Here is a 22,304-nt window from a genome sequence, read left to right as displayed (position 1 = left end):
ATCACACCTCATACTAAAAAGTAGTCTACCAGCCAGGCGTAGATTCTTATTTTAAGAATCATTCAGTATACATTAGAGAAAGAACGAAGAGAGTGGTTAATTCAGTAATTTGGTTAAGTATACGTACTCTATAATCTGGTGATTATTTGAACATTGTGTGAATTAGCAATCTTTATGTATTTTTCCCCCAAACAGCCCACTGTTGCAGAACCATTAACTGACTACTCCAACCTTTTCTCCCTGATTTTTAAATGCTACTTTTGTCACATTCTAAATTCCCATACATATCCAGGTCTGTTTCTAAACTTATTATTCTGTTCTAAATACGTGTTTGTCTATTTTAACATCAACGCCAATCTATCTTAAAATACCTTTAACTTTCTGATACATTTTATTACCTGAAGAGTCAAATGTCACATATCCTCACCACTTCTACTGCCCTCCAATTATTGTTCTTTTTCAAAATTTTCTGAACTACTGAACTTACTTTTCCAAATGAACTGCATGTGCAATATGTCAAGATCTCAAAAAGGTTCACTCCACTGGGCTTACGAAACAATTTGCATTAAATATGTAGACTAATTTGGGGAGCACTAATATCCATACAATACCTTTATAATATTTAAGTCTTTTACATTGAGGAATATATAGCATAAATATCTAATTTATTTATATCTTTTTTAAAATCCTCAGTAAAGCTTTAAGGTTTCTTCATATTAGTCTTGCATGTTTCTTACTAAGTTAATTTGTGCTCTCTCCTATCTCCATATCATTTTTTTTAAATTTAAAATTCTGCTAGTGTAGCACTTAACACAATAAATAAAGACTTAAGTTTTATAAGAGGTCATACTCACTTCTTCACCGTTCTCCCCCCATACCCCAAGAAGCTGTCAAGGGAAGAGTATGTGTCTTATTCACCTTTGAAATCCTGGCACCCACTCACCATCTATGTATGTATGTATGTATGTGTCTGTCTATCTATCTATCTCAAACTGACAAATACCTTGCTAAGTTATGTAAACCCAATACTAAATCTTAAAAAGAGACAAGAAAACAGATGGGTTTATTCCTGTGCAGTAAGGAGATTCCTAATCTTCTACCACCCTGTTAACCTAAAAAACAGTACATATATGTCAAAAATACCTACCTTTTTTCCTTAAAAAGATTTTCATAAATGAGTTCACCTTCTCTGAATTTATTTATTTTTCAGTCTTTATGACCTCATCAATAATTCTATTTCTTATGTGTACATGGAATAGCCAATATTTACTGAGTGCTCCCTATAAGTTAGGCAGGTTACGTAATTTAGCTCATTTACTCCTCACCCCAACCCCATGAAGTAGATATTATCCCACATTTTGCAGATCAGGAAAGTGAGGTACAGAGAGGTTAAGTAACTTGTCCAAAGTTACATACCTAATAAGTAGCAGAAATGGAATTTGAACCAAGGCAGTCAGCTTCAGAATCCACAGAGTATTTTACAGAGCACATCATTTCATATTTTCATTAGTGGGTAGACGTTAGTGAGCCAGTTGAAAAGCTTCATTGTGCTAAATAAAGCTCAGCATATCTACAACTCTTTAACATTTTGAATTCATAAAGTTAAAAACAAAAAATAAAATCCTCAAATTCTAATTAGGAATGTTTTAAAACATCCTTAAAAAGGACTAAACGTTAATAATTCTGTATTTTATAGTCCTGTTTAGACAAAAATCTTTAGTTAAAAATCACTGCAGTTTTGTTTAGCAACCTGTTAATACTTAACTGAATCATTTAAATCTGTTCAACATTCCCAACCCCCCTCTGGGATGACCTCGAATCATTTGGCACCAATGGTCCCAAAATGTATTATTAAAGAATCTCATGCTTTTAAAAGAAAGGATCAGACCAGTGCTGGCAGCTGCTAAGAATGAGTTTACTGCATGGTTTCCATGACTGCATCGGTCTGCGACCAGCATAAGAGAGAAGACGTATCCTTGGAAACCAACTCTGCTTCCGTCAATTAGGAAAGAAAATAGGAAAAAAAAGCGAAAAAAAGCTTCAGAATAATTTAACTCGTGTTTAATGTGCCCACTGCACATGATAATCATGGGCAAAAGTCCTGCCCAATTAAACTTGTGAGAAAGTTATATGGTACCTACTGGAAAACCCCAAATTGGTTTTACAGAGACTATCTTATAATCCTTATTCAGTATTTAGGCTTCAGTCTTTAAAAGAGAATCATAATAGGAGCTATACCGATAAGAACTTCATGAATAATATCTAACTGGGAACAATATTTAGTACCCCCTCAATTTCCTTACTGTACAACTGCATGCTACCACCTGAATTCCCCACACATATCTTGTATAATCTAGAAGTATCCTTTGTTTTAGGCGTTGCAAATTGTGAAATTTCAAAATGGAAGGTTTTTCCAAATTCAGGAGCAGACTGAATATACATATGAAAATATCTATCCTTCATAATGTAAGTTACAGATCCATTAATCTCAACTAATTTCTAAGGCAAGAACTTCCTATGATGCGCAAATTAGCTTTAATGAAATATATTAAGTACAGTCTCCAAGGTTTAGAGGACCCTCCTTCCCTGAAGCTGTAAATTCGTATAGTACTTCCTGTCATCAATAACAATGGCTGGAGAAACCCCTCTGTTCAAAAGAACTAAAAATACATTATTGTACATATCTTTCTTCTACTACCCACCCACAATTCCAAGAGGAACTGACAGAGGGAAATGCAGAGCTGTGTAAAGTTCAGCTGAGAGCAGTGTGAGACTGTAATTTTTCTTTTAAAAAAAAAAAAAAGGCTACCTTCAATTGAATTATGTCTAGGGATGTATTAATCAGCTGAAACAGGATCAGAGTAAATTTTAAATTTTTGGAAAAGCTATTCCTGATCACACGTTTTATTTTGCTTTTCATTAACTGACATTTGGGGGCTGGTGTCATTTAATTAAACCATGGTAACAGAAATTCATACATATTGGAACGGAGTTAAGTGAGAACCAAACTCTCTGTATATGTTTTGTGTATGTTTATATGTAAATATGTATAAAAATATTACAAACCCTCCAACTACGAACCCCAACATCTGTGTTTCAGTTCCTGCCCCACAGAAGTTCCCGCTACCACAGTAACAAAGGCTCTCCCCGTTTTCCCCTTGCTCCCCGTGCCACCTGACTGACCCTGATGCTTCCCCCAGGCTTCCACCTGCATAAGCATGGGAAAGTATGAGCAATGAACATCCTTCAGCGGCACTGACTTCTTCATGTCATCACTCAGTCATACCTATAAATTAAATCCTGGGTACATTTTAAAACAACATCCTACCTCTGACCTCAAAGAGAGCCTAAGAACAATAACACCCCAGTAGCAAGGAACATACCTGGTGTCCAGATCTTGTTTTCTAAATACATCCTCTAATAAAAGGAACCAATTTCCCTGATAAAATGGTTGATTCCAGGACTAGGGCACTGCAAGTACAAGATGAGCACGAAAAATCTTGTGCCAAAAAGTAAGAAAGGTAAGTGACTGAAGAATGATGGGGCAGCTGTAAAAAAAGGGCACAAGGGCCAGCTTTAAAGGGTTCTGGGATGATTCGAGCATCAAAATAAATGAAAAATGAGTAAAATAGGAATCCAGGAGTCCATGCTGATGTGTTTCAAAGATTAAAAAAAAAAAAAAAAGAAAGAGAAAGCTTTTCCTTTCAGTGAAATGCCATATGATGAATGCAGAAGGAATGATGAAATTTTAAAAATTCGCCATCTGGCAACCACGATAGTAATAACTGATTCAGGCACAAAACATCAACGCATGCTAAAACTAGTAGGTGAAAATTTGATGAGAAATGGACTATTTATATAGCCTCAAAGTGCCATCCCACAAAATGTATGTTATTTACTTATTAATTAATAATTAATTGCAAAATACTTTTGAACTAATTTTACAGTGTATAAACCTGTCAGACAACATGTTCACCACGGGATGAAATTTAACATAACCAGTAATGGGACCAACTGACATGTGCCTCCTGATATGATGCAGGGAGCACACAAAATCATGCCTGTGGTATTCCTGCCAAAAATGCATAACCTAAATCTATTTATGAGGAAACATCAGACTAACTCAAATTAAGGAACATTCCACAAAGTAATTGGCCTATTCTTGAAAAATGGCAGGATCCACTGAAAACAAGTAAAGACTGAGGAACTATTCCAAACTGAAGAAGACTGAAAAGACATGACAACTAAATGCATGGCATAGTCCTGAATGGTCTCTGGATCAGAAAGACAAGGTGAAAGGGCAGAGGCTTTTCTGTTTTTGTTCTTGGAGGGGGGAGTTGGTTTTTTGTTGTTCTTTTGTTTTTGCTGTAAGTAACAACTGGGACATCAGTGAAATTTGAGTGTTGTCTGTGAATTAGATAGCAATATTACATCAATACTTATTTCCTGATTTTAATGGATGTGCTGTGGTTATACAGGAAAGTGTCCTTGCTTTTTAGGAACTACACACTGATTTAGAGGTAATACAGGATTATGTCTGCAATGTCTGCAACTTATTTCTCAAATGACACAGAAAAATTGTATAGATGGAAGGATAAAGTGACAAAGATAAGGCAATGGTAAGTAAATATTAACAATTTAACATTAACAATGTGAAATCTGGGTGAAGGATATATTAGGCCAAACAGCAAATAAATATTAACAATTTCCAAAGGACTGAAATAATATAGGCCATATTCTTTAACCATAGTGTAATTAATCTATAAACCCACTACAAAAAGATAAGTAGAAAAACCTCATGTTTGTAAATTAAAAGACACTTACAAATAAGCCATGGATCAAAGAAACAAGCCACAACAGAAACCAGAAAATAATCTGAACTACTATTGGGGGAAAAATTCTAACCAAAATATTAGCAATCTGATGCTATCAACATATAAGATAAAAAAGATAACACAGTATACATCATGACCAAATTGTTTTTAATGTTAAAAACTAATTAACCCAAGGTAGTCGCCAGGGGCTAGACGGAAGGAGAATTGTAAAGGGTAGAGTTTTAGTTGGGGATGATGAAGTTCTGGAGATGGATGGTGATGATGGTAGCAACAATCAATGTGAATGTATTTTGAACTGTACACTTAAAAATAGTTAAAATGGTACATTTTGTTATGTATATTTTATAATAAAAATTAGATAAAACAATGAGCTTAAAAGAAAAAATAAAATAGCATTTTCTCATAAAAATGATTAATGTAACTCATATTGACAGTATAAAGAAAAAATCATATGAATATCAACTGATATAGAAAAAGCTTGAGATGCAATTCAACACGCATTCATAAAAAACTCTTTGTGGACAAGTAATGGAACTTCCTTAATCTGATAAATATAGCTAAACTGCCCTACAAATAACAGGGTTGGGTTCAACATACTCCTGCCAGATCAGACAACACTCATCAAATATAAAATCTTGTGCCCTTCTTTTAAAATTCTGTCACAATCATTTGAAATGTAAAAGGCAAAAAAAGAAGTTACCTCCTCTATGCCAATAAACATTTTTTGATGTCAAGACCAATAACCTCAACAGAAAAAAAGGTTCTTTTAAGCTACTATAAGAAAAAAAATAACTCTGGGTGGTGAACACACAATGGGATTTATAGATGATGTAATACAGAATTGTACACCTGAAATCTATGTAAATTTACCAACAATTGTCACCCCAATAAATTTAATTTTTAAAAAAAGAGTAAAAACATAAAAAATAAGTAAAATAAAATAATGGGGGCCAGCCCGGTGGCTCAGGCGGTTAGAGCTCCATGCTCCTAACTCTGAAGGCTGCTGGCTCGATTCCCACATGGGCCAGTGGGCTCTCAACCACAAGGTTGCTAGTTCAACTCCTCCAGTCCCGCAAGGGATGGTGGGCTCCGCCCTCTGCAACTAAAATTGAACACAGCACCTTGAGCTGAGCTGCCTCCTGGATGGCTCAGTTGATTGGAGTGCATCCTCTCAACCACAAGGTTGCAGGTTCAATTCCTCGACTCCCGCAAGGGATGGTGGGCTGCGCCCCCTGCAACTAGCAGGCAACTGGACCTGGAGCTGAGCTGTGCCCTCCACAACTAAGACTGAAAAGACAACAACTTGAAGCTGAAGAGCACCCTCCACAACTAAGATTGAAAGGACAACAACCTGACTTGGAGAAAAATAAAAGTCTTGGAAGTACACTGTTCCCCAATAAAGTCCTGTTCCCTTTCCCCAATTAAAAAAAATGGCTTAAGATCAACAGCTTTAAAATCAAAATCATCATTTTGGGAAGAAAGTTAATATCTTGGTCTTGCCTACAGTTGCTCCATGTAGAGATGGAGTCATCACCTATTGAAGGCAGTGTTGTCTTTACTCCTTCACTGTTAGAGTAAGTTGGATTTGTCACTAATCTGCAACAGATCTCAAAGTTTTTTCTAATTCAATTTTGAGAAATGATGTGTAGAAAATTGCCTTTCATTTGGGCATTTTGGGACTGCTTAGAATGAGTGAAACAAGATCTACAACAGGTTATGCAGGTTTCTCAAATTTGAAAGCTACCGATCTTTTTTAAGGGAAAAGCAAATTATTAACACACCTCCAATGTTAAATTTTTTATTAATGAATAAATATAAACATAAAACTATCATACAGCTATAGAACCAAAACAAATTTACAAATTAAATATAAAAATATAGAACTAATGAAATTCAAATTAGCAATATGACTAGTTGACAATAGATTTAATGCAGAATTAAATCACCACTCACAACACAGATACAGTATTGACCACCAGTTTGTTTGTTTTTAGCTTGCCTAAACATATATGCCATATAATGCCAATTCTCCCACCACTTTCTCATTCAAACAAGTTGCCCTGTGGGCCCAGCACTACTTTGCTCTTCACTGGTCCCACAAACTACTTACTTCCAAATAAAGAAGTATATAACCTATGATTTTAAACATACACACAAAAACATGGATACTGAAATTGTGTGGCAATACTCAGCTGTAAGGTGGGCAGTCATTTATATGCTTGTATTTCAGATTACTGAAATTAAAAAACTATTAGAGTCTACTCAGAGAAACTTCTCTCCAAAATATATCCAAGGACCCCCATTTGAGATACTATGCTACACTGTGACTACAGGGGTATAATTTAAAACATCCTCCAGCATATCACACAATATCCCTTTTAAGAGGAAAATGCCTCAAACCTTAGTGGCAGGAAAGGCTGTTTTTCACTAGTGATGATGGCTTATATTTTGTAAGTCAAATGAATCTCTTGGAACCACTTTGCTTTGGCTAATATAACTTGAGCTCTCAATATGTGTGTACAGTCTTTAAATGACTGCACAGGATCTAACGGACCACACTATCTGTATCCTAACATTCTCAGGCTACCTCTCTCTTACCATGAGACCTTTATTTACCCTTTACTGCGACTTCTTTATGTATATATTTACATATTTAAATTTTATTTGTCCTTATTGACTAGGTAATCCAGCACACATTACAAAATTCAAAGAATACAAAAGAAAATATACTGAATAAAAGGTATCCTTCCCACCAGCCACCTAGTTCCCCACCCTCAGAGAGGTAATTATCGTTACCAGTTTCTTTGGTGTTTTTCTAGAGAGATCCTAAACACACACTCTCTTAATACACACACACACTACAGTATTACATGTATTGTAATAAACTACTTCAAATTCTCTTAGAATGAGTTGTACAGTAAGTCTTCACTGGTTCAAATATTTTAGAAAGTCACTGTTTTAGAATTAAATAATTTTAGAGATAGAGGGATCTTAAACTAGTCCTTTATCACTTTTCAGATGAAACTGTGACCCAGAGAGACTTGCTAATTAGTATTGACAGAGACAGAGCTGAGGTCTGCTAACTCCAAACCCCTTCTCATCAAGGTGTACTCAAATTTCTTTACATTTTCCATAATCATCAGATGATGAATTTGTCTTAACCATACAAAGTTGGAAGCAGGGAGTTCCCCTTGTAATGGATCTTTTCTTAAGAGGATGAAACACTGATTATTTTACATTAAGTTTTTTATTCACCACCTGTACAAACAAATTTGTCCACACCAAACCCAACAACATAGATATATCATCACTAACATTCTCAGTAATTTCCAAGAAACAAAGCTGAATTTTAGTGTAGACACATAGCCTTTCAAATGATCAAAAGGAAAAAAAATGTTATTATATTACAGACCCTTACATTTTGGCTTTAGTCAATACATGTTCATCCACAAACATGTTTACTAAATGTCTAACACTTCACTCAATAAATATATTGAACTCCTAATAGAATTAATAAGACATGCTACTCAATAAATAATTGTCCTCAATAAACTACCAGGAAATTAGACATGACATAGCAATTAAAATACATTATGATCAATACTGTAGTTGTTATGCCAATCCTAAAAGAAGGAAAAAATTTCTGAGAGAATTGAGAAAATTTCGCTAAGTAGGTGATACTTTAGCTGGGTCTAGAAATAGTAGTGTAGTTACTTAAGTTTTTGTTTAATGAATTCAGTTTCAAAGAAAAATATAAACGGAATCATACACACATAGGCTTTGGAAGTTACAGTGAAGGTTGCAAACTGGTGGCACAGTGCATTAAAAATCGACTGCGAACTCCTTCACTTAAGGCCATGGGACCTCAAGTGTGGCACAGGACCAAATAGATCTACTTCTCTCATTCACAGTGCCTGCCTGGCCTCCAAAGACATATTTGAGTTTGCATCCCCGAACTTAATACCAAAGATAAGGGGAATGGGAGGAGGAGAGAAGAAAAAGCATCTTAAAAACCTTCTGAATTTTGAGGTCATTATAGGGGCTTCAAGTTTGTTGTTCAAAAGTATTTCCCAGTTTTGGAATCAGAAAATAAAACCTACAAAAGTAGGAGATGAATGGGAAAGAGCAGGAATAATAAAAAGGCAGCCTTAGATGCTGAGTTAGATTAGGCTCACTAAATAGCTAAGTGAACCCATCTGCTGCCACTAAGTCAAATATTAATCAGTGCTTCAGCAAAATTACGTATTACTACATAGTATGGACCACCAGAATCCTTTTGAGACCATTAATCTGCACATGCCAGTGTGTGGATTCTCACACAATATAAGTGACTTGATAGAAATAAGCACAGGAGCTATACCTAGATCAATAAGGCCATGCTGATTGGAGGAGCTAATCCCTATCTAAGAAATTGTAATGCCAGGTAAAGAGGGAGATGGGCAGTCCAGCCAAAGACAGAGGGTCTGGAAAAGCACAGCACAGTCCAGAGGAAAGGGTCTGGAAAAGCACAGCATGGATGCAGGGGAAAGGTAAGGCTAAAAGGTTAAGAGGGGTTGGATTGCAAAAGCTTGTTCTGATAAATTTGGATTTTATGCCAAGTACTTTAAGCTAGGGACTGCTGTGCTTAGATTAGGAAGTCAAACAGATCACTCTTGGCAGCAATGTGATAAATCATCTGGAACAAGGAAGTAATGAGTAAACACTGGGGAAACTGCAGCAGTCATCTAAGTGAAAAAGACCCTGAACTAAGGGACAGAAGAGATGGGGAGAAAGCAGGCAAATCTGAATGATACTAAAGAGGTAAAACAGACAGGAATGTATCACCAACCAGATGAACACCATCATCCAGGTCTGGTTTGGATTTCTGGGCTGTGCCATTCATCAAGATAGCAAATATATAAAAACAACACATTTCATGTTGATGAGGTCAGTTCTAAGCCCCTTGTAGGTGCCTGAGAAACAGCCCATGAGATGACCAGTAGGTTTTCCTATCATCCAATCTGCTGAGGACAAATTTTCTAATTAGCAAGGAGCTGGAAGCTGAAACCATGGTCATAGGCATGTGCTTCCAGGAAGAATAAAAGTCAGATGAAACACAAGCAGGCTGAGGATGGAATCTTTGGTAAGTCCTAGTGGTCATAGAATAGGGGCCTAAGGGAAATGAAGGATGGCCATCTTAGAAGAAGCTGTGTCCCAGAATTCTAGGGCAGATAGTTCAGGGAGTAAATGTTCTAGTCTGTCATATTTACTCGATTCTTCTCCTTCTCTCTTTCCTTTTCTATCCTTTCCACATCTTCCCCTGTTAAAACCAGGAAGATAAAAGTTATTCTGTAATAATTCATACAGCTACACTGTATCCCAACCAACTACTACTAGGAAGGAAAGAGATATAATCAAGAGCATTATAATATTTCCTAACATTTATTGAAGGTTTACTATGTGTTAAGAGCTATGCTAAGCACTTGACATGCACTGTCTAATCCTTAAAACAATCATATGCAACAAAAAAGTACAACTGTTGAACCCATTTATTAGGTGAGAAAACTGAGTCTCGTAAGGGTGAAGTACTCTGCCAAACTTCACAAAACACATCAGGTATGAAATATGAATCCTAGTCACATCCAACTCCCAAAATTAAAAATACTATATGGCCTGACAAGAAATATATGAAAGAAATGCAAAGTCCAATTTGATTTGGGGAAAAAAATTAAAAATTTGAAAAAAATACATACAGGGAGTTGCAAAACAAACCCCAGATATGGAATTACCCCACTGATGCCAAATTCAGGGCTTAATATACAGGCAGGGCATCTCTTAAGTAGAATTATTCTGGAAACATAGAACACTTAGTTCTCTTCTCAGTCTCGAACCTCTGAGCAATAAATAACTGTATTGTAGTCCTGTATTTTCAATCCCGTATCCCGGGCTCTCTTAGATGGAAAAGTTGTCCTCCTTAATTATGTAATTAAGTGGCATTACAACTCCAGAAGAAAAAGATGTGAACAATAAGATGAGGCATATCACACCCATGGTACTAATAGTTTTGAGTTAAGTTTAGGATATGTGTTTTTTAAATGTTGGTAACTCAAATTCACCTAATGAAAAGCACTACATTTATAAGTTTAATTTCTTAGTATCGCTGAAGTGACTGAGGAGATTCTGTTTGTTAAGGTGGTAACTCTGACCTGTCAAGGACTGGTTGGGCTTGACAGACTGAATTTGAATATCTAAGGAAACTTAATTCACTAACAAAGGGGTATGAAGAAATTTAACCTGTTAAGCTTCAATTAATATTAATTAAAGAGCGAAAGTTATTGTTTTTATTTCTATACAAAAATTACAATGCTTACAAATACAATAACAAGACTAAAGGAAAACTAGGTTTGTAATTTGCCACTTAAATAAACTGAATATTAATTTGAAGCCCAAATAGTTTTAAGTAGTCCTTTCTGTGCACAAAAGCCCCAGTCACACATTAGAAACACAAAGATAACTAAGCTGTGCCATTAACCACTAGTGCTGTATAGCAGCCTTCTTCAAGGTAAACCTTTGAAAATGAAGTTCAACTGAATAAGTATGAACTGTTTAAGCAATTTCTCCCACTAACATTGGAGAAAAAGAACTGTACGCCATATAACCCCTCCACCCAAAGGTACCGTGTTTCCCCGAAAATAAGAGCTAACTGGAAAATAAGCCCTAGCATTTTTTCAGGATGACATCCCCTGAACAAAAGCCCTAATGCACCTTTTGAAGCAAAAATTTTAATATAAGACCCGGTCTTATTTTCGGGGAAACTTGGCAGTAGCAAGATCGGGAGCCAGGCTAACACCCTAGACTGGGAAAAGAAACACCAGCTGGAAGTCACTGTGAATTCAGCCCCTCTAAACAAAGTGAGCAGATCCAGGTGGGAAATAAGGAGCACTGAAGAGCAGTGGTCTCACAGGGAGCCAGCAGAGGCACCAATTCAGGCCTCATTTCCTGAAAGGGAACGCAGGACATGGTGAGGCCAAAAAGGAACACTCATGGAGCCAGATAGGGGAGTCATACCACTATAGTCTCGCTGGCGGCTGGGTTGGTGACACAGGAAGCAGGAGCCACATGATCTGTAACCTGCCATTGGCTTCTCTATCAACTAACCAACCTCACTTGTTAGCTGCAGCCCGCCGTGCTAACTGCAATCCGCACTTGCTAGCTCAGCCACCATCTTCTTGCTAGCCCCCATTTTCTGCTAGCGTAGCCACAGCAGTTATATTAGTGGCCAATGGCTCACTGGTTACAGCTGATGGCCAACTAGCCACCGCTGATGGCCATCCAATCACAGCTGATGGCCATTTACTACCCGAGGGAGCACATTTCCAGGTGAGGCAGAGAGCCTGGAAACTGCACTCCTGGCTCTGTCCCCACAGGTGGGTAAAGCATTCCCATCACTGGAGACATGGAAAGGGCCACCAGAACAGAAGCATGGCTGTAAAAGCTCTACCCCTCTCTCCCAATCCCCCAGTTCCTTTTAAAAGAACAGTGGAAGTCCTGGAACTATTCCACATTGCTGGTAACAGTACTGCTGACACATCAATGAAAGACATTCTCTTTATTAATGGGTAGTATTAATGCAGTTCAGTATTGTATTAAGCCACCTGTCAACCAATGTTTGAAAACTAATTGCTGGTTAAGCTATCTGTCAATCAATATCTGACTGAGAACTACTTGCACAATTCACAGCAGCTGGGTTTCAACTTCTTCCCACACACAAAAGCTCAGTTCACTAAGACTCATCTCTTCCAAAAAGCCAGACACCTGGAACCCTACTAACACTTTTACTGCTTAAATCATACTTATCCACATATGTCCAACCTTGTCACCACTCCACCTACCCCAAACCAGTCCAGACCCCATCATCCCAGGCCAAATCTGCTTTAATAATCACCAAGTTAGTCTCTATGCTCTGTCCAGTTCATACTCCACGGTAACAACAATCAAACCTTTTGACTATGCACCAGCCAATCAATCAATCAACCAATCATTGTGCACATCCCCAGCCTATGTTCACCTATAAACATGACAAATACTACAAAACATTCATTTTCAAATGTAATAAAACATGATCACATAATATTTTTATATGGGTTTGGAAGGGTAAGCATAAAAACCATTACTACTATCACCAAAATATTAATATTGAACTTGTTTTAAAAATGTTTGTGATCCACGATCAAATATTTTTCATTATGTTTGAAAAAAACCTCATTTTAATACTTTTTTTGATAGAGCAATCGGAAAGTAAGTTTCAAGTCAATATTTGGTTTTAATGGCTATTATAACCAAAAAAGAAACATTGCTCCTAACGGAAGAAGTGCTATGGCTGTGCCTACTAAATTGTGATATTTAGTTTTCTAAACCCATCGAATTATGCAAACATTTTCCTTTAAATTGGGCTAGCAAATGTCCTTCTTTCCTCATACAATTATTCTTGAAAACTATTCCGAGGATGTTATATTCTTTTATTTCTAACAAATGGATGTGAAACCCACTAAAACTATTCACTTGGGTTTTTAAAAATTTATTGCTGTGGGAATTTTGAAACATTAAAAAAAGTAGCTCAAACTCTGTAATAAACCCATATATACTTATTATTCAGCTTCAATAGCTATCAGTATATGGTAAACCATCTATAACCCGCCAAATACAATGAATTATTTTAAAGCAAATTCCTGACATACCATTTCATCCATAAATAATTCAGTAGTTATCTCAAAGAGAAAGGAGTCTTTCTTTCCTTTTAATATAATGCTATTATACATTTAAAAAATTAAAATAATTGTTTAAAAATTATCTAATACACAGGTGGCATTCAAATCACTCCCAGTGCTCTCATAAATCTTTTCAGTTGGTTTGCATGAAACAGAACCTAAACAAGGTCTATACGTTACATTTAATGTCTCAAATTACATTACATTTCTAATCTGTAATCGTTCCCCCACTTTTTTCTTGCCATTTATTTGAAATAACTGGGTTCATTTGTTCTACAAAATTTCTTACATTCTGAATTTTCTAATTACATTCTGTAAACTGGTTGTTAGATCTAGAGGCTTAATCAGTATCAGGTTTGATTTGATTGAAGGGGAGAATATGTAATGGGTGATGTTATACTTTTCCTATAGTACCATATCGGAGGAACATAAGGTTTGGATGTAACCCATTTTGATTGATCAGAAGATCGTCAGTCTGATCTTTCTATTATAAAGTTCCCTAATGGTTTTTAATAGCCACTGATGATCAATGCCTAGGTCCTTTATTTCATTAGATCATCTATCACTAAAAATACATATATTTGGACATTTTCAGCAAGTAACAAATTTAAGCTTTCCAACTTTTTCATGTGTAAAGTTATGAAAGTTTTTAGGTGCAAAATCACAATGAAATTATGAGTCGCTAGGGAAATGCAAATCAAAACCACAATGAGATATGGTTTCATACCTACTAAGATAGCTGTAACAATATTCATAATAGCCAAAAAGTAGAAACCACCCAAATGTTCACTGATGAATGGATAAACAGAATGTGGTATGTCCATACAATGGAATATATTATTCAGCTCTAAAAAGAAATGAGGTACTGATACATGGTACAACGTGGAAAAACCCAAAACATTGTGCTAAGTAAAAGAATTCAGTCACAAAGGCCATATATTGTATGATTCCATTTATATGAAATGTCCAGAATAGGCGAATCCAGAGACAGGAAGATTGGTGGTTGCCAGGGGTTGAGAAGGGTGGAGTGGGGAGTGAATCTAATGGGGGTACAAAGTTTCTTCCTGGGGTGATGAAAATGTTCCGAAATTAGATAATGGTGATGGTTGCATTACTCCATGAATATACCCAAACCACTGAATGGTACACTTTAAAAGGATGACTTTTATAGTATGCAAATTATAGTTCGGTAAAGCTTATTATTTTTTAATTGTGAGGAAAATATTGTTCCATAGCACATTTCTAAGAAAAAAGCAGTTACTTTCTCATTCACTGTTAAAATACGACATACTTGAAGAGACAGATTAAGGATATTAATTTTTCAAGTATTTGCTAGATAGCCACTTATCACAGGAAAAATCAGCTTTTTTTGTAAAACAAAAATGCATAACATCAAGAACTCTACCACAAGATAACCAACAAATGATAACCTGCCTCAATAAATAGTCCATGGAGAGGCCATGAACGAATTTCATTTTTATTCAGTCAAAGCAGCTGTTCTATCAGTTTACATTTGACAATTATTCCGTATAGCAATGTTATGAAGGCAGTCATTTACTATTAAGAATGTCTTCTCCAGTACAACTTTCCTCTAGTAGCTCAAAAAATAACTTATTTTTCTTGGATTTAATTATTAAAAGAGAATACAGCAAATACTAAGACATGTTAGAAGCTTCTATACTTTTATAACTATATAGCAAACCTCCCTCACTGCAAAATTTGTTCTAATATTGTTTGTTCAAATCTTCAGCAACATTTTCTTTTTTTTTATTATTATTAAATTTATTGGGGTGACAATTGTCAGCAACATTTTCTATGCATCTTACAAGAGTATTTGCTGACAAAGGAATGGATTTTAGTTTCTTGACATGTTTTTCATATACTGTATCAGCTTCTTTTTAAAGTGGGCCTTTTTTTTGTGGGGAGGGAGGAACAAGATAGAAAGAACCTGCCAATGGTATGTGACTTTTTGTCTTTTATAAGAACAAGAAACCTTAAAATATGTATTTTAATCATTAGGTTAGTAAAACTTTGTACACCATCTCATTGAATACCCTATGACTTAAAACATCATTAGGGAAAGAAACGTACAGGTTCTTTATGCTCCTGATGCTTGGTTTTCAAATGTCTTGGTGCTAGTGATAGCCTCCTATTTTACTACATAATATCTCAAGGTTCTACATATTCTTAAACTAAGATTCTTATTAAGGACGGAAGAGGTAATCCCATGTTTTATTACTTTTTCTAATTTATTGGGGTGACATTGGTTAGTAAAATGATATAGGTTTCAAGTGTACATTTCTATGACACATCACCATGTATTTGATCCCCTTTTCCCTCTTCTACCACACCCCTCCCCCCATAAATCCATGTTTTAAATAGGCTTCTTGGTATTTCCAATGTAATAAGAGCTGACTTATTTAATGCAATTTAATAGCTCACCAAGAGTTCATAATAGGAAATGGACACGGGTCAGCTCTGCCATTTTGTTTGTTTGCTTGTGTTTGCATTACTAATATTTTCTTCAATCACTGGTTTCTTTGCAGACATCATTTTAAGCCACTTCTCCATTCTGTGAAGGTTTAATGAAAACTGGATAATATGCACTGTTACCAATATGTTGCAATACAGTGAAAGCAAATGTATGAATATGGTTCTGCTTGCTCACTGCAGAACTCCCTTCTCTTGCTTCAGGATACCCAAAGTTAACATGTTAGCACTATTTGATCTATAGACCCAAGAAGATGCCAATAGCAATTCTTAAATATAACATTATCATTTTTAGATAAAAAATAATAAAAAGCAACTCTAAAATTTTCTTCCAGCATCCCAATGAATCATTTTATCAACATCATTTTGAAAACCACTGCTCTAGATTGCATCCACAATGAATTTTTAAAACCGCAAATTAGAGCACTTCACTCTTCTTAAAATCCTTCAATGGCTTTTCTCTGCCTTCAGGATAAAGTCCAAAATCCCTCACTCTGGCCCCTGCCCCTCTCTAGTCCAGTGGTTCTCAATCCTGGCTGCATGTTAGAATCACCAGGGGAGTTAAAATACATACATTCGCAGGCTCCACCCTAGACCAATTAAATCAAAATACCTGGGGGTGGAGCACTTGCATGGCTGATTTTTGTAAGGTCCCAAGGTGAATCTAAAGTGCAGCCAGAGCAGAGAACTACCCCCTCCTACACACCTTGGTCAGTTTTTCGTGCTCATCAAGCTCTCAATTAGGCTTTGCTACTCCAGGGGTGATACACCCACCAGTAGCATCTGCCTCACCTGGGAGATGGTTAGTCATGAAGAATCCCAAGTCCCTTCCTAAGCCTACTGAATCAGGACTTGGCATTTTAACAAGATCCCCAGAAGGTTCATGTGAATATTCAAGTTAGAGAAACAACGCCCTAAAGTACCAAATCCCTTCCCAGCTCAGAGCCTTTCTACCAGTGAGTGCTGTTCAACTGAAAATGTCGCTTAATGCTGAACTTCTTTGGCACTCCCAAGACATCCTATTCTTCCCCTCGGATCATATCTGTAATTACCACAAGGTGATTGATGCCTGTCTACTGCATTAGCCCCACAAGGAGAGACATCACATCCGTGACACTCTGGGGTATCCCCAACACCTGGCACAATGTCTGGTATTTTCAACTGAACAGCATCTAGTCTTATGTTTCATTACCAACATGATCTTATCCTAAATTTCCACAATATTTCTGCCCCACCAATAATGTCTTTTTTCAACAATAATTTGGTGTTAGCTACATAACTCTTGGATATGATACTTATCACAGCACTGTACTTAATTTCAAAGTCTAAAGAACTACTGGTCTCTCTTTGTAAAGAATGTAAATTAAATTTAATTCAAAGTACGATTACATTTCTTTTAAATTAATAAGATCAAATATTAGCTTTTGTTTGTAATAGCATTGGCTGGATTTTCAGGAAACAGGGCCACATAAATTGCTAGTGTTGTAAATTAGTTCAACCTTCCCAGATAGCAATTCAGTACTGAAGCCATATCCTGACTCAGTGAACCCACTTTAAGGGTAAGAATCCAAAAAAATAATCCAAAAGAAGTATTTGAACAGGGTGATGAGAAGAAGTACCATTTAAGTAAAAGGAAAATAAAAATAAAAAAATAAAGAGTGCACAAACTATGGCTATCAATGCATAAGATACTATTCTGTGATTTAAAATAATCAAGATACATAAATGAGTAAACAGTTGAAGCCATTCAAGAATACGAAAATCATTCTGCATGTACTGATTACAGCTACTAAAAAAAGAAATCTATGTCCATACGCTGACACAAATGGATAAGAACTTAGAGTAAATAATGTAACATTCAACGCATTCTCTTTTCTATAGATACTATATTAAAGCAAATTTTAATGTTAGGTTATTTGTGGGCTTACTGGTCAGTTTTATTAAGTTAGTGTTATATTATTGCTATTTTTGTTGTACTCAGACTCACTGATAAAACATTTCTTCAGCTTTGGCATTTGAGAACATTTATTAATTATTGAACTAGAATTAAAAAGATAAGATTCTATATTTGGCCAGCTTCCTGCTTATAAATCAAACTTCCCCTGCATCTTGAAGGTGAAGGTGGAGAAAAATAATGCAACAATGTTTACAAACAGACTCTGAGCTCTTCCAATGAAGTGTTGGACAAATACAAATACTATTAGACCTGCTTAAAAACCACCACCACCCATACTGTCTTGCACAAGTCACTTTATCTTTCTGAGCTTCAATGTTTCCTTCTGTAAATTGAAAGAAGTTAGAATCACATGAGAGGAAGAGGTTAAGCGAGGGAAAAGGAAGCATATGATGTCTGAAAAAGCATCCTAGACCAGCCTGATGCATACTCTGATGAAGATCCATTGATCCGTTGAGTCCCATTCACATTTTTGGGCGAGAGGATAGCTTAGTACAACCTCTTCAAATGAGTGGTACTTTATATGTCTGAAAATTTAAAATGCACACATCATATCCTTTGACCCAGTAATTCCACTTCTAGAAATACAGTTTCCATAATTTTACATATTAGCACATAAAGTATGTACAAGGACATTCATTGTAACACTGTAAAAGAAAAACTTGGAAACTTACGTGATGTTTAACCTAAAGACTAGTTACAAATTATCATGTAGCCATACAATGAAATAAGAAAAATAGCAATAAAAAGAATGAATGGCTCTACGAGTGTTTGTCCTAATATGGAATGATTTCCTAAACACGTTAAGTAAAAAGGAGCAAGGTGTGACTGGTGTGTATCATGGGGGAAGTATGGATAGGTAGACACGTGTTTATAAAGGAACAGTGTCTATGTAAGGCACTGAAACTGGAAATTTCAGCCATATCTGGGGAGGTCAGGGTAGGAGGGGGACTTGTTTTTCTCTATATGTCCTCTTGTACTGCTGGAATTTTTTCTTATATTTTTATTATCTTTTCTTGAAACTGAGCAGCATTCTCTCTAGGCCTCCCTCTGGATCTAAGAGGTTATGATTTTGCCTCTGTAGGTCTGGCCATTGCCTCCCAAATTAAAGGGGCAACAGCATCTGGCACCACACTGCTCCGAATGACCTTTCCAAAGCCCAGTTAACCCAAGTCCCTGGCCTCCTTTAAAATCCTCCAGTGGCTTTCTACTACCCAAACTCTAACACAGCACATACAGACCCTCAAGCTCACCCTAATCTCATTTCCCACCCTTCTTCCATCTACCCAGTCCTACTATGTTTAACTTCTCCCTGCTCCCCAAGGACAGTGGGTTCTTTCCACCTCCAATCCTACTTGTGCTGCTCCCTCCCCCTTTCCTGTATACTATCTATCACACACAAACTCCTATGCACCCTTCATGGCCCAAAGTCCCTCTCCCAGGAAAGCTTTCTCGGACCACCTAGGAAAGAAATGTTCTCTATACACCCGGCAGATGCTCTGGAAGTAGACTGGCAAGATTCAAATCCTGACTATTCCCTCATCTGCCTATTGTATGGCCTCAGTTTCCACCCTTGTAGAGTAGGAGGAAGCCCGTACATAACTGTTGAAAGGATTAAATAATTCATGTAAAACATTTATTACACATCCCGTCACAAAGCAAATAAAATAGCTATTATTACACTTTCATACTAACTGTGATGTATGTACAAGTAATTGTATCCACCTGTCCTACATTAGACTGTAAGCTCCTCCAAGGTAAAGATTTAACTTCTTCACCCTTATTTTGTATCACAAGCACCTCCCCTAGCAGTAGAAGGAGCATGGACGTACTTTATTCAGAGAGTTGGCTTTTTTGGGTTCTGAATTTCACCCATATGGTAAATAAGTAGCTAAAAGGTACCCAGTGAACAGCCAGCCACCTGGATCCCACGATGCCTGAGAATACACGTATCAGCCAGGTCACTCACTTCAAGTAGGCAGAGGTGAAAAGTCACCGTGGAACTTTTGGTCTTTTAGAGAGTCAAGCAGATTGGAGGCCAGCGGGATAAAGACCTGCTAGTTCCTGTCTGCTGACTACTAATTGGGGCTGGATGGAATGGAAACAGGGAATCAGAGTTACTAAAAGTCCTAGGCATGCACTCCAAGAAAGCCTTCAGAAAACAGGAAAGATTCTCCTGGGAAGTGGGAACCTGGAAGTAAACAGAGGCAAGACGTAAGGGGGAAGAATGGATAGGTAGACACGTGGGATACGACCTACAAGACAATTGGGAGAAAGAATCCTCTTAGTGTGGGAGATCAAAAGGTACAAAAACACAGCTCCCGACCTCAGGAAGCTTCTGTAGTGAGAAAGGCTTTAGAGGAAAAGGGGGAGCTGGGCAGGTAAAGGTCGGGAGGAAAGAGGCTCACACAAGCAAAGGCATCGAAACAGAGGAAAAGGCAGACGAGCAGCTGGGAATGGCTAGGGAGGGGGGTAAGGTGAAGGAGAATCGGAGGATTCAGCTCAAAGTAAGAGAGTCCATTGGGGCAAGACCGTCAAAACCCCGTATGACTTGATAAGGCAATTAGAGACTCGTTCATCCCCTGGGAAAAGGAGGGAGGGAGCTTTTAAGTAAACAAGTGACAGCATCAGGTCTGTGTTTTTAAAGGCGTGGCCAGGCAGGAAGATGTTCGCCCATCTTCCACCGTCAATCCCCTCCCCGCCCACCATCTTCTGCTTCCCGGGCGGCCTTCCCCGCAGGCAGGTGGCAAGGGAAGCGACGTCCCCGGAGACGGGGCTCGTTCTAGAACAGGAACCCCTACGCTGGGGGGCAAAGGCTCCCGAAGGCGCCCACCCCGCCTAGGGAGGTTGTGAACATTCCTTTACTGCCTGACAAACATCAGCACTCACCTAAAAAAAAAAAAAAAAAAAAAAAACACACACACACACAAAACCCTCAACACTGGGCTCACCTCTGCTATTAACGTCCTTATCTTCAGGAACTACAACGAGGAACTAATTTTTCAAACCCCGATCGTCTTTATTTACCAACAGTGAAAAAGGGAGGGGACGTGCGTCCCCAACTGGCTCCTTCTGCACCGGGGGCAGCGCGGAGCTCCCGTTTCCCTCCTTCCGCAGCCTCAACAGTTGGCAGCGGGCGGGAGACGGCGGGGCCTGGGCGCAGGGCAGGGGGGCTTTCGGGGGAGACAACTCGGCCACTTGCACAGCACGTTTTCTCAGGCCAGGAGTTTTCTTCCCTCCTTCCTCCCATCTAATGGACCTGAGCAAACCCTGTTCCCCCTGTGCCAAGTTTCTCCGTTCAGAACCAACTCCGGCCGCAGGAGGACGCCCGCGAAGTTCCCGGGCGGACCACAGGGGTCGGCGCCCTGCCCCGCGCGCTTCCGGGGACCCCTCTCCGCTCAGCGCCGGGATGTGGGAGCCGGCTAGAGACGCCCGAAGCAGTCCGCCCGGAAAAGAGGGAGGGGGGCTCCCGCCAGGGACCCCTCTCACCCGCGCCCAGGGGCCGCCCCCCCTTCAAAGCCCCTCGGGGCGGCGGCGGCGGCGGCCGTAAACACTCACCGAGTCCGGCGCTGGGCGGGACCGCTGGGGACGCGGACGGCGGCTCCGCCTCGGTTCCGCGGCGGCGTCTCGGCCCGCCACACGCCCTCAGGGCCGCCGCCCGGCCCGCGGCTGGGAGCCCCGCGGCGGCGGCGGCGGCCTCGCCTCCATGGCGAGGAGAAGCGGCTGAGGGGCGACTGGGCAGGCGGCGGTGATGGCGGCAGCGGCCCGGGATCCGAGCTGGCTCTCGCGCGCGCGTCTCTGTCAGCGCCGCACTCGCCGCAGCCTCGCTCCCGAGCCGGCCTGTGATGTAAGGCGCCTCTTCATTGGCCGTTCAGAGATGGGCGCTGATTGGCCTATACCGGAAGGGCGTCTCCCGGCCCTCTCGGGCTCCGCCCTTGCACGCCTCCAAGCGGTCGCTAGCTGGCCGGAGGCTCAGAGCAGAGTCTCAACGCTCACAGCCTCGCTCGCGGCCGGGGAGATGCCCGCCCCGCAGCAGCCGGGTCCTCGGGGAAGCGGGACACCAGGAGCACCGGCCTCCCGCGCACGTACGGCTTCTGCCTCTCTACAGTCCCAGCCCCCTGGACTTGAGCCTTCTTCCCAGTTTACAGATGCGGAAACTGAGGCCAAATACAAGTTACATCGATGTCCAGCGACCATGGCAGCCTGGAATACAAAAGCCGTCTTTCCATTCCTCTCTTCAAACGTGTTCCATTCGGATTTTTGTTTTCTTGCTAATTG

The 22,304-nt window shown here is 38.9% G+C and overlaps 1 protein-coding gene across 4 annotated transcripts in view; it reads right to left on the bottom strand.

Moving 5' to 3' along the window:
* Positions 1 to 21,868, bottom strand: part of PTPRA (protein tyrosine phosphatase receptor type A) — a 123,103-nt gene extending 101,235 nt beyond the window's left edge. For 2 of the 4 annotated variants that reach the window (XM_081033893.1, XM_081033895.1), the window contains exon 1: positions 21,585 to 21,868. The gene's annotated coding sequence lies outside the window, so the exon portion shown is untranslated. The remainder of the gene's footprint in view (positions 1 to 21,584) is intronic. The other 2 variants (XM_081033896.1, XM_081033894.1) reach the window with 2 other exon arrangements.
* Positions 21,869 to 22,304: the final 436 nt, after the last annotated feature.

This window comes from Rhinolophus hipposideros (assembly GCF_964194185.1).
Source record: "Rhinolophus hipposideros genome assembly, chromosome: 22".
In the NCBI taxonomy this organism is placed as follows: Eukaryota; Metazoa; Chordata; class Mammalia; order Chiroptera; family Rhinolophidae; genus Rhinolophus; species Rhinolophus hipposideros.
This window is presented reverse-complemented; position numbering and strand designations above follow the sequence as displayed.